General features: G+C 38.8%; 1 long non-coding RNA gene across 1 annotated transcript; it reads left to right on the top strand.

Annotated features, from left to right (window-relative positions):
• Positions 1-2,453: 2,453 nt before the first annotated feature.
• LOC129647688 (uncharacterized) lies at positions 2,454-12,375 on the top strand. Its single transcript, XR_008712437.1, has 3 exons — positions 2,454-2,538; positions 10,848-10,966; positions 11,324-12,375. It is a non-coding gene; the product is annotated as an uncharacterized LOC129647688 (long non-coding RNA).
• The last annotated feature ends 4,195 nt before the right edge of the window (positions 12,376-16,570 follow it).

Here is a 16,570-nt window from a genome sequence, read left to right as displayed (position 1 = left end):
GAAGTAAATAGATTTATCTCCATATTAGGCAATAAGATCTAAAATGTCTTAGAAATACCAGAAAAATTGTATATTTTTTGTGTGTGTGTATATATATATATGGGATTTTCAGAGCAACTTACAACTAGATTGAAGATTATGCAATGTTTTAAAAAAATAGGCTGCTAAATTATATTTATATACAAAGGTACATGAATATTGCAAATACCATAAAATCTTTCAGCTTCCACATATTATCAGAAATTAATGGAATGAATGTGACATTTGTTCTTAAAAGCTCCAACTCACGTTCAACAAAAAATTCTGTTTTTGTTCAAAACCACTGATGTGACTTACCTTAAGATGTCTGCCTACTCAAGATAGATAACAGTGAGTTGAAACACGAAATGTTGAGGTTGTTTTTATCAGATAATTTTCATTCTCATTTTCTCAAACATTTGATGAAACATATGAGATGGGACAGATAGCTCTTTAAGGCTAATGAATTGGTTTCATGCAGAAATTCCACATTTGACCCAGACATTTATATCTAAAAAAATGAGTATAAAAAAGTGGAGGAAGTTGTTTTAAATGAAAATCTTAAGGCTATTTCTGAATTGTGAATTTGTGTTTTACATTTATCCCATTTCTAAACCTAACTGTATTATCTTTTAAATCTAATTGAAGTATCTGCCTTTAGAAGAAGGGATATAAAACTCATTGCTAAATCTCAGACATCCTTGAGGAGATATGCTAGCCTTTTTTTCTCCCTCTTCTAGGGAATTGTTTTATGTGACTCACTAGTGTTCTATTCTGTGAGAAAGAATTGTCTTTTTAGCCTACAATTATTTTTTAATTAAAGATTGAGTTCCCTTTCATCTTTCTTTTCTACCTGAATATTCTTAGCAGAGAATAGCCATGTATTGAAATTCCTTTCTCACTAATATGCATCCTCCCTTTTCACATTGAGCACATTATGATTTATCTTGATATTTTAAAATTAATTATTTTTCCTATGTGTGACCAAGATCTGTCTGTTTTTACCTTTTCCTCATAAAAGCTTATTTTCTTGATATCTAGTGGGATTGGTGCTTTGCTGTGGCACTGTGCCCCCTTCTCTGAGGAAATAACATTTTTATGTCCAGAAGTGATCTATACTGTAAAAGTGTTCCTCCTGCACCCTAACCCCAGATTTGAGGAAGTAACTGTGACTCTCCTTATGCATCTGTCCCTCTGAAACTTAATCCAGCACTGCCTTGGGACCCGAGATAAAGGTTGCATGACTTCACGTTACTCCCAAATCCTTCCCTGATGACGTTGCAAGATTATTACCTCAGTTAGCACAGATTCCCCTTTGACTCTTTGCTCTGAAATGGATATAAAATAATTAATCTTCTTTGGACTGCATTTGCAATTATAATTTCCCTCCACTTTTTGTAAATCTGAAGATGTGATACTCCTTTCAAAAACGTTGATCTATTTCTTAGTTTTAGCTTTTCATCCATGCCCTTGTGCATTTAACTCATAACCACCTGATAACTGGGGAAGCTCCCTGATGATTAAAACTTTTTGATTTAAAGTTGAATGGTTTCACGAGTTTCTGACTTTAACCTATGTCATAATTTTAGATAAATTATGAGTGTTGAACTTACTGTGTAGAATAATTTTCAAAAGCCTTCAGTGTCTAAAGAGCCAACACAGAGCTTACTGAGGAATACTGTGTCCCATATACTATAAACGCATTGTCCCATTTATTGTAGTAAGAATCCTATAAGGGGGAAATATTGATGTCATTTTACAGATGGGAAGAGCAATAAACCATACATTTGCAATATACACAAGGTCACACATTGGCAGAGCTAAAGTTCTAGTTCAAGTTCTTCTTATCTTTAAAAAGCTCTTTATATGCTGCTTCTTGAGGTTAATCAAAAGTATTGATTCGACTGTAAGCTCCACTGGGAGCAGAAATCATATCCTCCTTGCTCTGTAGTCCCGTATAAGACCTAACATATAGTTCCTTACAAAGAGAAGCTCAAAATCTGTGTGCAGAGTAAACGGTTTCTCATTTCTGCTTTTCACTGACTACAACTGCCATCTCTCCATCTTCTGAAGCAATTTTCAGCTTAGGAAACTTAAGGCAGGAAAATTTTCAGGAAAGGAATTGAGAGAGCTGAGGAGAAATACCCTATTTCTTCCCAAATTCCAAACACATTGTAGTCTTTGAGCTCTCAATATCCTTCTGGTTTGGACAACCATCTGAACCTCTCTAAACAAACTCCTTGCAAATGGTTGCTATCTCTTATCTTTTCCATACTATTGTCTGATTCTTAGAGCCCAAGACTGTTTCTGATATTTTGCATTCACCCCCTCCCCCAGTCCTAGGGGTTGCCTAGGACTGAATCAAACCAGTTGTAGGCACTCTATGCAAGCTTGAATGCAGCCAGTGATTTTCCATTCTTATTCTCACATTCACAGTGCAAAGAGCAAGACCTGACTCTCTGTTGCACAGAGGAAGTGATGCTCAAGAAGCCAGATTCACACTTTCACTCAATCATTTCAGTAAGTGAAGGTGAAATTCACTCAGTTGTGTCGGACTCTTTGTGACCCCATGGACTGTACAGCCCATGGAATTCTCCTGGCCAGAATACTGGAGTGGGTAGCCTTTCCCTTCTCCAGGGGATCTTCCCAACCCAGGAGTCAAACCCAGGTCTCCCGCATTGCAGACAGATTCAGGGGGTGGGGGGTGGGGTGTGGACATTATGAGTAGGAGTGGAAAGATTTGAATTCTTTCAAGTACCTCAACTATACTTTAGCTTGAAAAAAAAAAAGACTTGAATTCTATTATAGTCCCAGTTACTTGCAAAGCAAGCTTGGGCAGTTGAATTAAATTCCCTGAGCTGCATTTGTTTCCTTATCTGTTCTGCTTTAGCACTATCTTGAAATCTTCTAAATTGACCTCCATGAGCCTATTAACACTTTGCTCTCCAGCTTGAACTCATTGCACTTACTTCATATTTTTGAGTAAAGGTTTCTCACTTTAGATACAAACATTTGGACTTCCAAAACAGATCAACTAAATAGGCAGTTTACTACATTATTGAACATTTATTTGCTAAAAATAAGATTCTTCAGAAGGTCTGATTTTTTCCCAGTTGTATGATTCACAGTGTCTGGAGACATTTTTAGTTGTTATGAGTTAGGGGGTTGCGGGCATCTAGTATGTAGAGGACAGGAGTGCTGCTAGTGTGTGCTTAGTCGCTCAGTCGTGTCTGACTCTTTGCAGCCCCACGGACTGTAGCCTGCCAGGCTCCTCTGTCCATAGAATTTCCCAGACAAGAATACTGGAACAGGTTGTCATTTCCTATTTCAGGGAATGTTCCCAACCCAGGGATCGGACACATGTCTCTTGCATCTCCTGCATTGACAAAAAGTGGGTTCTTTATCACTAATGCCACCTGGGAAGCCTGGAATGCTGCTAAACAATCTGTAATTCACAGGTCATAGCCCACAGCAAAGGTTTATCCAACAATAACCAAGTTTGGTAAATTAAGGGACAATTTTTGTGTGGACAAAGGGCAGGGATATGCAATGTTCATGCTCACTAAAAATTAAAAACATTTATTTAAAACAGCATCCCATAACATCAGATTACTTGTTTTTCAGAGGTTATACAAAGGTAAAGCAATATGGCAAAGGTATGTTGAAATGGATGTCTTAGGCATTGGTGCAACTTTTTCTACAAGCAGTGTTTTGTCATATTTATCAAACTCTTAAAATGATTATTCCCATTGGTTTGGTAATTTTAATCTAGAACTATAGTTTAATGAAATAATGCTAAATGTGGAGAAAATGAGCCACACCAAAAAAAAAATGTTTATCAGGGCCTTACTAATGATAAGAACTGAAGACAACCTAAAGGGAGTAGTTAAACATATTCCATTAAAGGAATATTATGCAGTTATTTTTAATGATATTTGTTAGGACTTTGTATTAGTAACATGAGAAATTATTGATTGTGCTATAAAGAGGAAAGGAGAAAAGAAATGTAACATAGCATGATCACAACTAAGCAAGATAAGTCAATGCATGGCAAGGTTGAAGGAAAAGCAAAACCCATCCATAGCAATTGATTTACAAAAGTTATGGTTGATGCAACAGTTCAAGCACATTATATGTCACACAATATATATACTTGGATATATCTTCATTATTGTATTTTGCGGTTTGTACCATCTGATTTTCCTTTCAATGTGTTAAGTTTTCCTTGTTTAGAAGCCTGAGACAAAGAGTTTGCTTTTGATTCTCTACATCATACTAAAGATGTGGTTACATGTTATATGAGACTATCAAACAGCCATGCTTGCTCTCATGCACCATTGATGGTACTGTAAGTTGATACAACCTCTCAGGAAGTTACCTGATTCGTGTGCTCATCCTTCAACACAGAGGCCCTTCATTATTCTAGAGACATATCCAAGCAAAGCAGCATGTACAAAGATGTTTGTTACATTGTACTTTGAATAAGAAAAAATTGGAAATGGCAACCCACTCCAGTATTCTTGCCTGGGAAATCCCATGGATGGAGGAGCCTGACAGGCTACAATCCATGGGGTCACAAAGAATCAGACATGACTGAGTAATCAAAACTAGTAACAGAGGAATCTAAAATAAATTGCCTTGTTATACATTAACTAAACATTTTATAAGCATAAAGTATTCACATATTAACTTATTATAAAAGTAATAAATGCTTTTCAAAAATTAGTTGGCTGGGCATGAAGTAGCATACACTCATTTTTAGCAGTGATAATGCTCAAGAATGCCGTTCAAGCTTATCCCAAGAATCATGAAGTTAAATTTCATTTGTTTTAATCCAATCACTGCATCCTTTGACCTAGATGAGCTTCTGTACTGCTGGGAACTCATTCTCAAAACAACCCTGCCACCTCTAGAGGTCCAATTATGAAATATTTCTTCTTTAGCACAATTCTAAATTTATATATACATTTTCCTCATTTCTATTTCAAAAGCTTACTTCTAAGCAAGTTTTAAGTTGCACACAGGTTTCCTGCTTATCCTCTTCCATTGAAAGAAAAAAAATAATGTTTGGGTTGGTCCATCCAAGGGGAAAATTGGGCAAGGCACCAGCATACCGCTCTTGCCCTGCATATACACCAATAATAACAACTAAATATCCAGTCACTAAGCCCTCCCGGTCCATTTTTGCTAACCTGTAATTCACACCCAGTCTTCCTTTTCATCACTCCTGATATACTGATACCCTTACACCAGGTCCTTTTCAACTATCCATTACTAATCTCATACTAAATTCTTACGGAACATTCAACCATTTCAAAACCCACTCTCTTATCCAGAAGGAGAAGCTTAACTCTTGCATTCCTGGAAGGGAGAAACCCTCCGACTTGAGCATGTCAACTTTCTTCATCACCACAAGGAACACTTCAGAATTTCTCTAAATTTATCTCTCTGGGGTAAGGCCTCCTCCATGCACACTTGATGCCAATTTCTCTTCCTTTCTTCAGTGTGATCCCCTCTAGAGTCTTCATCTCATTTCCTTTCGCCTGTCTCCATCACTGGAGATAATATTTGATCTTTCCTACTTTATTCACACTTCCTTCTTACAATTAATGTATTCATGGGGTTCCTGTTTTCAAAATAAAAAGAACTAAAAAACAGAAAGGTTAATTTTCTTGACTTTGTTTCACCTAAAGCTATTGTCTTCTTTCATTTTTACTTTTTCATCAACATACATTTAATAATTTAAGTGACTATGTGTACAAGATACCCTGCTACTTAGCTCTGTTTAGAGTTGCTAATGCTAAGTCACTTCAGTCGTGTCCGACTCTGTGCGACCCCATAGACGGCAGCCCACCAGGCTCCCCCATCCCTGGGATTCTCCAGGCAAGAACACTGGAGAGGGTTGCCATTTCCTTCTCCAATGCATAAAAGTGAAAAGTAAAAGTGAAGTCGCTCAGTCGTGTCTGACTCTTAGCTACCCCATGGACTGCAGCCTACCAGGCTCCTCCGCCCATGGGATTTTCCAGGCAAGAGTACTGGAGTGGGGTGCCATTGCCTTCTCCGCTGTTTAGAGTTAGGGATATAGAAGTAAATAAGATACAAATCTCTGATTTCAAAGTCTAATCTATTTCAGGAGGCAAATACCCAAAAACCTCCTTGGAAAACATAGAGTCCAGTTGCTGTTTAAACTTTCTTACCTTCTCCTCAGTCAGATCCATTATCTCCTCAAAGTTCCACTTCCAATAAAATCAGTGGTTTATCGATTCCCAGATCTCAAGGATTTCCAGTTCTCATGTGCTTTGGTTTTTCTCATTTAAGATGATGCTAATGATTGCAAACATATTTTCACAAGCATGTTCAAAGTTAATTCTCACAATAACCCTAAAAGAGAGATATTCCATCACAACCCCAAACTCCCACCCTCATTCATCAGATGAGGCTCAGGAAGAGAAAACCACCAGTCCAGGATCACCCATGACAGAGCCTGGACTTGACCCCATATTGTTAGATTCTAAAGCTGGCATGCTTCTTTAACCCCGTACCTTCTGTGGATGACTTAATGGATGACTGGAAGCATCTTTATTAATCAACTGTGTGCCGTAGAGAACGCAGAATGTTTGAAAACCTTTTTCTTTCTCTGTCTTAACTTGACAGCTTGTCATGCAGCTCTAGGCATAGAATTACTGCCCAGTAATTGTTGCTGTCTAGGTTTCAACACAAAATACATGCTGACCTTAGGTACCTGGATGGGAAAGACGTTGCCTGGTTTTACTGAAGTGCTGTCCTCAGGATTCCTGTCACGAAAGTGCCTTATACCTGAACCAGTTTGGCAATAAGATCTTTTGGTGCCTAACTCAACAGCCCTAGGCTTAAGAGCAGATGAACTCCCCTTTTATTATATTTCACTACTAAAAGATAATGCTTTAGCAAAGTTTCAATTTACAAATAATCACCTTTATTCAAATATTTTCAAGTAATCAAAGAAATTGGAACATCTTAAATACTCAAACTAATTTCATTGTTGATTTCTCAACCTATAAAGTGTTAGTCACTCAGTCATGTCACTCTTCTCAACCTCATGGACTGTAAACTTCCAAGCTTCTCTGTCCATGGAATTCTTCCCCAGGCAAGAATACTAGAGTGGGTTGCCATTTCCTTCTCCAGGGGATCTTCCTGACCCAGGGATTGAACACCATTCTCTGGCGTTGCAGGCAGATACTTTACTGCCTGCCACCAGGGAAGCCCCCTTCTCAACCTATATGATCTTTAATTAATGGATTCATTCCCACATTGTTATATTCTAATCATTCTGAAACTGTTATGATCCTGGTACCGTCTAAAAATATCTAAATGAATGATTCGTCACTTTCTTCTTTTCTTATAAAAAATTATGAACACAGCCTATCTAGAATTGTTGTCTCATCTAATTTGTTTGCAGGTAACTTTTTTTAAACTGCCTACATCTGTTGTCCCAGGGGAAAAAAATGTTGTCTGATAAAGGTAGCTCTCCACCTGCTTTTTCTAAAGTAAGAGATATAAACACATCTGGGTTTTTATCTTCTGAACAATCGCTTGCTTATAGTCGTAATTAGCCTAGTCATTTACTTTTATCTGTTGCTATCCTATTTGAACGTTTATTTGCCATTCGAAGTGTTTTCTGAAACTTGCTGCTTATTTTCTTTCTCTACTCCAATATGTAATTTTTCCTTAATTTGGCTTGCTTACATTGTTTTATTCCTCCTTCACAATTTTTTCATAAATGGGTATTTTAAGATCTCTTCCATATGTCTCTATAACTGGTTTAAGATCCCTGTTAGGCTTTTATTTGTGTGAACTGCTGTCTTTTCTTTTTATTTCCTTGGATAAAACCACCTTTTGTTCTTTTTTTGGAAGGACTTATGATGAAATTGAGTAAAATCTTTATGTTTTCAATCAGCCAGCCACTTGCTGGGTATCCATCACGTGCACAGCATTGTGCTAAGCTGTGGGATGGAAAAGCCAGGCAGAAGGAAGGCCATGAAGAGTGAAAGACAAGAGTTCTTAAATTCAGGGAAAGTATAAAGGTATAAACTTTAACAGGATAAAAGGACCTCAAAAAATCAGAATCCAAAAAGATACATTTAAGTAAGGCAACCAAGTATAAATGGACTCTGTAAATTCTGAAAGAATAAGTGATGGTGAGCTGGAATCATCAAGGAAGGTTCTTGGGAGTGATGGACTTTGCTCAGGGAAGTGTATAGGCTGTCAGTGGTCCAGCTGGTGGCGGCCGTATTCCAGCTGAAGGAAATGGCACTGAGGTAGAAATGAACAACTCATTCAGACCACATCTAGTTGTTGCTGGCTGGATGAGGGAATCAGAGTCAGGGGAAAATGAGATATCAGTGGAAAGCTGGAAAGACTAGAAGGAAAGGGGCATGTTTATCCATTTTAATTAGAAGGACTGCTTCACATGATTTTGATTCTGATCTTTGTCAGTTATGTGAGCTGCAAATATTTCCACCCTGTTCCCTAGCTTGTCTTCTATCTTTTTTAAAGATGACCTGATGAGCACATGTTCTTAATTTTAGAGTAGTCAAATTTATCAGTCTCCTCCTTTATGGTTATTACATCTATATCTTGTTTAAGAAATACTTCTCTACCTGAGGTTAGAAAAATAGCCGCCTATGTTTTCTTCAAAAAGTTTTTAAGTAGGCTTTTGACATTTAAGTTCTTAATCCATGTACAGTTAATGTTGGTGATGCATATTTTTTCCTAGCTCAATTGATTCAATTGTCTTTCCTTTCCCCAGTGATCCACCATATCCCTTCTGACATACACAAAAAGTTGTACTAGTCTATTTCAGTTTTTCTGCTCTATTCCTCTGATCAATTAACAAGTAATTTTCCTTACCATAGACATTTTAAAATGCTGCCTCAATTACAATAACTTTGCAATTGATGTTTTATATTTGGTACAATATTCAGTCTATAGATCAACTGGGATATGGTAGGTAGGTAGATAGATGGATGAATCTTCAATGGGCCAATTATGACAGTTTTCATGAACCCAGAATTATGATTAACTCTATGCACTTGAGGTCCAAAAGTTGCCTTCGGTGGGGAGTAAATGAGATGCCACTAATTGCATTTTTGGTATTTTTTTTTTTTAAAGTTAGGGAGGAACTAAAAAGCCTCTTGATGAAAGTGAAAGTGCAGAGTGAAAAAGTTGGCTTAAAGCTCAACATTCAGAAAGCGAAGATCATGGCATCCGGTCCCATCACTTCATGGGAAATAGATGGGGAAACAGTGTCAGACTTTATTTTTCTGGGCTCCAAAATCACTGCAGATGGTGACTGCAGCCATGAAATTAAAAGACGCTTACTCCTTGGAAGGAAAGTTATGACCAACCTAGATAGCATATTCAAAAGCAGAGACATTACTTTGCCAACAAATGTTCGTCTAGTCAAGGCTATGGTTTTTCCTGTGGTCATGTATGGATGTGAGAGTTGGACTGTGAAGAAGGATGAGTGCCGAAGAATTGATGCTTTTGAACTGTGGTATTGGAGAAGACTCTTGAGAGTCCCTTGGACTGCAAGGAGATCCAACCAGTCCATTCTGAAGGAGATCAGCCCTGGGATTTCTTTGGAAGGAATGATGCTAAAGCTGAAACTCCAATACTTTGGCCACCTCATGTGAAGAGTTGACTCATTGGAGGGGACTCTGATGCTGGGAGGGATTGGGGGCAGGAGGAGACGGGGACGACAGAGGATGAGATGGCTGGATGGCATCACTGACTCAATGGACGTGAGTCTGAGTGAACTCCGGGAGTTGGTGATGGACAGGGAGGCCTGGCGTGCTGCGATTCGTGGGGTTGCAAAGAGTCAGACACGACTCAGCGACTGATCTGATCTGATACTTTCAAAAAGAATAATTTCAAGTAGAGTACATCCATGGCATATGCTGAAAATAGAAAATAAGTGTCAGCTTATAAGCTTTTATTTCGATGACCCTTATGGTTTTATACGTGTAGGTGAGTGTGTGTTTGTGTATGTGTGTGCAAGTGCTCAGTTGCTTCAGTTGTGTCCTATCCTTTGGGACGGTATAGACTGTAGCCTGCCAGGATCCTCAGTCCATGGGATTTTTCAGGCGATAATACTGGAGTGGGTTGCCATTCCCTTCTCTAGAGGATCTTCCCAACCCAGGGATCAAACCCACATCTCCCATATCTGCTGCACTGAAGGCAGATTCTTTTACCACTGAGCCACCAGGGAAGCCCATATAGGTGAGTGCTGGGTCATAATTTTTTACCCAGAAAATGGATCAGCAAAAGTGTCTGTGCAGCCAGCTGAAAAGCCAGTTTAAGAAAAACCACTGGCTTTTGTCCTGTCCACACACAGTAATGACTCTACAAGACCAGGCACTAGTCACTCACTCTATGATAGGCATAAATTTTGTTACCTTGTCTTCTCAGATTTGCAGCCAGGCAGCAATCTTTGTTTAAAAGAACTTACCATTTCTAACAGTTACTTGCAAGGCTAGGAATCCTGGTAGTGCTTCCCTGATATTTATAACTTTGTCATCAGTTTAGAGTCTTCCCAGTGGCTCAGAGGTAAAGAATTGCCTGCCAATGCAAGAGACATAGGAGACATGTGTTTGATCCCTGGGTTGGGAAAATCGCCTGGAGGAGGAACTGGCAATCTACTCCAGTATTCTTGCCTGGAGGATCCCATGGACAGAGGAGCCTGTGGGCTACAGTCCATGGGGTTGCAAACAGCTGGACACAACTTAGTAACTGACCACATGTGCATTGGTTTAGAAGTTGTCACATCTTCCAGATCTTTATCTACCTAGGCAACAGGGCAATGCTCTTCAGCAATAATGTGTGGATCCTATTGCTCCAGCCAGTTCATTTATCCCCAGTCTAGCAGAGCAGTGTCACGATGAGCCTACAGACAAGTGAATCTCACACTGTAAGTTCCAAACAGCATATGGTTTGCCTTAACTATATTATATAGAAGGAGTTAATATCATTTAATGTAATGCATGGGCAATTTGCTATCCTTTTTCTAAGAGTAAATCTGTAATTATGTAATTATTCTGTAACAACTGCCTTGCATCATTTATTTTCCAGATAAGCTCTATAAGTTTTTGAAACTGAGAAAATAACATTTGAACTAATAAAGTTGAAATTGTCAGCACTTTTCCTCTAGCACTCATTTGTCAAAAGTTCTTGAAACAATGAAAACTACATCTTGAAAGCAACAGGATAAATGGATTCTATCTATGGAGACCAATTGTGTGAGCTTTTTGTTTTGTTTTTTTTTTAGTGTCATTTTTTTTCGAGACAATCCAAGAATGAAGAAAAGGTCAGTTTTACAGCTCAATTCTGAATACATCAAATGAGCACATAACAGGAAACTACCGAGTGAAGAATAGCCTAGAAAAGAATCAGAGTTAGAAAACAGCCAACAAAAAGTAGTAGGCCAATAGGTTATAGACTGAGTACCCAATTTTTGCTATTGTTGAATGTCTTCTAACTTCGCTGTGAATTTTAAGTACCAACAGATTTCCTGTGCTCCCATACGAGAGAGAAACTGCGCCTGTAGGTGACAAGCACAACTTGAAGCTGCAGTATGTCACTTATCTGCTATCGTGACAATGCCAGAAGTAAACAGGACAAAAGATAACGGCTCTTAACCAAGGCTAATATTCCTGAGTAGCAAAAATGTGTTTTTCAGTTTGACTTGTTTTTCATAGAAAGAAACGGAGAAAACCAGGAGGCTCTGAAAATATTATATTTATTTTAGCCAAGCCAAATGGATTCACTGCATCGAAAGGTAACATTTTGAAGTTCAAAACAGAGACTGCTTCTTTCTAAGCATACATTTCATCCATGGAGGTTGGGTCCTGTCCTTTCCTTCGGTGGGTGAAGCTTATGAACATTCACGACAGAAGGTATTTCATAATTCTTTTTTATTGTTTTCCGTGCTCATCAGACATTTCATCATACGGTGATTTTCAAAGAGAGGTGCCCCTGGAAGTCCTCCAAATTGCCTTGGGATGGTCTCAAAATACCAATATTTGTAACTACATTTACACTTTCATTTCTGGAGAAATTTAACTTGTCAGCAATCTCTCAAAGGACATACCCCCTGAGCCTTTTATTATGTTAAGACACACGGTGGCCCATCTGAATTTGAGAAGTGTGGGATGCCCAGCAAAAACGCAAATTCAGTTCTCCACAAAATGAAGTAGGTTTGGTAAATTTGTTATTGGCACTAAATGTATAATGGCTTAAAGAAAGGACAACCTTCCCTATATGTGCTTTGTTGGTTTTACAGAGTATCTTCTCTTATTATGTAGAGATTATTGTATAGTTAAGAATTAAAATTATGTGATGTCATAAAATATGCCTTATCTCCTTCAGTCTACCTTATACCCTTTTCTCTGAAGCTTTTGAATTCCATGATGATGTTTCAGAGGAAACACAAGCTATCCTAATTTGGGATTTACCATATTAAGTGCATGAAGATGTAAAGAAATGTAATACCTGGCATGAAAAAATTGGTCTGGTGTTGCCATTAGTGCTGGAGAGTGTCGTGACCTCTGTGCTCAGAATCCAAAAGCGAAAGGAGCAGTGCCTACCAGGGCAGTTTTAGAAGTAAACTGGCAACTAACAGGCAGGTTAGCTTCTCGTTAATTAAGAGCCACTCAAGAATGGGTTCTTCACTTTCTGTAGAGTGTTGTAAATCTTCCTTATTTAGAGCGCAGGGTTGTTATTTTTAAAGAAAACACACATCTGTGTTTATACCAGATGGCACGTAGACATTTCCTATTATTATTCACTCTTCTGTCCATTGCTACAGATGTTACAAGTATCTTCTACACATCTCCCTTAAGGCTAAAAATGGAAGCTGGCATTAAACATAACAGTAAATAAAGAGGCAAAGAAAAGCTGAAATGAAAACCAGGTGCATAATTAGATTAATTTTGTTCTCGGTCACCTCAACTTCCATAAATTAGACTTTATATGATAATGTATGCATACAGAATTGCCCTTGGGTTAAAAATACTAGTTGTAGACTTCAAACCTGTTTGTCTAGTTGTAACTTAATTCTTTTTACAGCTTAACACCTGTACTAACCTTGTAATGAACAAACATTTGATATATTTCTGAAGCCACAACATGCAATCTTTACTTAAATTACATTATTTGGAGTCAAGTCAAAGGGTGCATATGCTGTTACCAGAGAATACACTGATGATATGCTATACAGAAATAAGCTTTAACAAAATGACCCTGTGTTAATCTAGCTACACAATGGTTCTAATCAGGACGTATTGTGGCCTTACCTGAGTATCCCCTGCCCCTTAACCATCCTCTTCTTTCTGGGGATAGGATGAGGACAGAGACCGTGTCCCAACTTCAACTCCACTGATTCACCAAACAGTATTTATGGAAGGTCTACCATATACACAGTTTCTCCTAAGAACTTTAATATCATGAGGACTTTATTGTAAGCATCCCTTTCTTTGGATAGCCTTAAGACTCTGAAGAACTTAAAAAAATTTTTTCATCACCAAAAAATTCGAGTAACCTAGATATGAGAATATATCTTAATCTATTCTCCAGAAAATCCTTTACAATAAAAAGGGACTCCTGTTTCTCTCTAGTCAGGAGGCCAAACCTAGAGATTCCTGAGGAACATAGAAGCCAAGTAGACTTTTGTTGAGCTGAGCTTTCATCTGCTTGGCCAGTGGAAAAGTAAAGATTAATTTTAAAATGATTTTATGTAACTAACATTTTCTGAGTTTTACTCTAAGAGGAGGAAAGGCAAATGACACCACGTCAGATCACAGAATAAAGGACTTGTGTCATTGGGGGGACTGTTCTTGGGAAATTAATAGGTTCCAAAAATCAAGCAAGATGATTAATACTGGCTTTCATTTGATCTATAAACCACAATGACAAGCACAGCGTGACCCTGACTTAGCCTGGCATTGTGATTTAATGAAAAGAGAAAGCTTAGAAGAAGACTATGAAGGAAAAAATAAAGCCTTCTGCAGTGGGTCAGAAACTTCTTGATTGATATACCCATCTTCTGATTTCTAAATTTTGATCATAGGGGTTCTGTATATGGTAGATAGTTTCTTTATCAAGAGAGCCGGGTTAAAAGTACTAGCTTCTTAAACACAAGTAACAATTTTATAGAAAGAAAGTGATACAGCCCCATACTTTCATAAAGGAAATGCCATTTGCAAAGCTATAGTGCTGAGGAAAGTCAGGGCAAGTAAATGTGCTAATTGGTGGCTGTGCTTTTATAATAAAATCGTCATGAAATTTTGGTTAGATAAAACCAGTTTTGGAGGACTGCAAAACTGAATTAGAAGATGGTTGAGGCCACAGAGTAAACTGGTTGGAGAGAATGTGCCAACAAGGCTCTATCGGGTCACAGTGGCTTCAACTGGGGTTGAAGAACGACTGTGTAGCTGAGAAAGACGGCATATCCAAAGCCCCATGCAAAAGCCTGAAGCCACTGTGAACCTGTGGGGCTGTCAGAACACCAACCTGGAGTCACTCTCACTGTTTTTCCTAAGACTCTCACCCTAGTTGTTGCTTCCCATAACTCAGCACTCTGCTTCAAGATGGTCTGCGTTTGCCACATCCCTGAACTTTCATCCCCCTGTCACTCTGGCTCCTGTAATGACCCTGCCCCGTTCTGTTACCTGGACACGTCTGTCTGCACTTGATCCAAAGCAGCTTACATTCCCTGCTGAATTTTGCTTCCAGAGATATCTTTAGAGACTTCTTTCCTACCCTGCTCATCACTCTCCGGAGGATTTCTTAAATAAAATTTCTTGAATAATAGCAAATACATCTTCACAGAGAAATTCTTTATTCTGTGATTGGCTATTCTCATCTGCCTTACTAGCTGGTCTTAGTGTTTTTGTATTTCCTTTCATTCACTCGTTGTTCTCCACATTTATTGAGCATCTGCTATATGTCCCAGGCCTCATCTCTGAGTTAAAGACATAATCTTCATTCCCCCTGCAGAGTTTAACCTGGTGAAGAGAACAGTCAGCTTATAAATAGATTATGGTACACAGATGACAAGTGCTTTGATAGATGTAAACACAGGGGCTACTGGGCCACTTAAACCATTTGGCTGCTTGATCTTTGGGAAATGTCTGGGGTGTCTAAAAACAGTAAGGAAGCCCTTGTGGCTTGAGATCAGAGAATGGATTAGTGAGGAATGCCTCTCCTTTTAAAGAAGAGAAGATGAACTCGCTCCCCAGCCCAGTTTCAGGACTTCATGAAAAGACGCAGCATTTGGAGGAGTAAACTGGTTCTCGAGGGCATCTGTGCGGGAGGACAGGGTCCTGTTTCCCAGGCCTGGAGTCACCCCTGTGATCTTCAGTCCTCCTCACGCCTTGCTCTCGGTAGAGCATTTGATGTCACATTTCTTCCAGGGAAGATAAATGTGGGCAGTAATCTTAACGGACAAGAATGAACTCAATCACCTCAGGTATATTTAAGGAAAGGTACAAAAGGCACGGTGCAGCCCGAGTATTTAGTTTTCTTTCTCCCCACGTGCATCTGCCCCTCCACCACACGGCCACCTCCGGCCAAGGACCTTTCTTAACCTGACATCATCTGACACAGAGAGTCACTGTTAAACTCGAATGGAAAAACTTTCTATAAGACCTAAATAAATTACAGTTAAGAGCTGAATCTCCAGAGATCTTTCAACCCCAAATTGGCTCACCATCTAGGAAAACATCATAGAAACTATCTGGCCTCAGAAAATTCAATATCAAAACACCCACACACCCAGCAAAAGACAAGTCAAAATTCTAGACAAAACAAAGAAACAACACTTTCATGACTGCCTCTGAAACAGTGCTTCTTAACCTTTCATCAATTATGGATCTTGTAGAATCAGATGAAAGATATAGTCTGTCTCAGGAAAATGGATACACATTCAATTGTTATTGGGGGAAGCCTAGCCATGGATGACTCTATAGAATTGGGATTCAGAATATCTGCTTTGAAAGGAAAAATTCTTTCTTTCTCAAAAAACATTTCGCATCTTTAGATTCATTAACATTCCTTAAAACTTTGAGAGTTCGGGCTCCACCATCTCCATTTACTATAAACACACTGTAGTTTACCTGTCAGTAATCAGAATCTAATCTCCCTCCTGACAAGAGAGCAGACATAAGACTGGAGCTGGGAAACACAGCTAGCAACAGAATTCAGTATTAGGGAGAGGGTTCATCTCGTTCAACCATCTGCCTTTGGCGATGCCACAAGCAGCATCCTCTGGGCACGGGATCCATGACCCCATGGCAGCCTCTCTGTGACCCAGCAATGCGCTCTAGCTCCCGGAGAAGCACTGAGTTAAACAAACAGATTTAGCAATGTTGGAAAGTAGGGTTTTTTCCGCCCCATCTTTGTATCAGTGGGTGTTCCTCTGTTCTACCATTTATTCACTGCACTCACCTGGAATGGCCTCTCAAATCTCTTTGTAAGCACGAAGGTCTGTTCCAGCATATAAAGGAGGATATTAAGG

The sequence above is a fragment of the Bubalus kerabau genome, chromosome 3, assembly GCF_029407905.1.
Source record: "Bubalus kerabau isolate K-KA32 ecotype Philippines breed swamp buffalo chromosome 3, PCC_UOA_SB_1v2, whole genome shotgun sequence".
Classification (NCBI taxonomy): Eukaryota; Metazoa; Chordata; class Mammalia; order Artiodactyla; family Bovidae; genus Bubalus; species Bubalus kerabau.
This window is presented reverse-complemented; position numbering and strand designations above follow the sequence as displayed.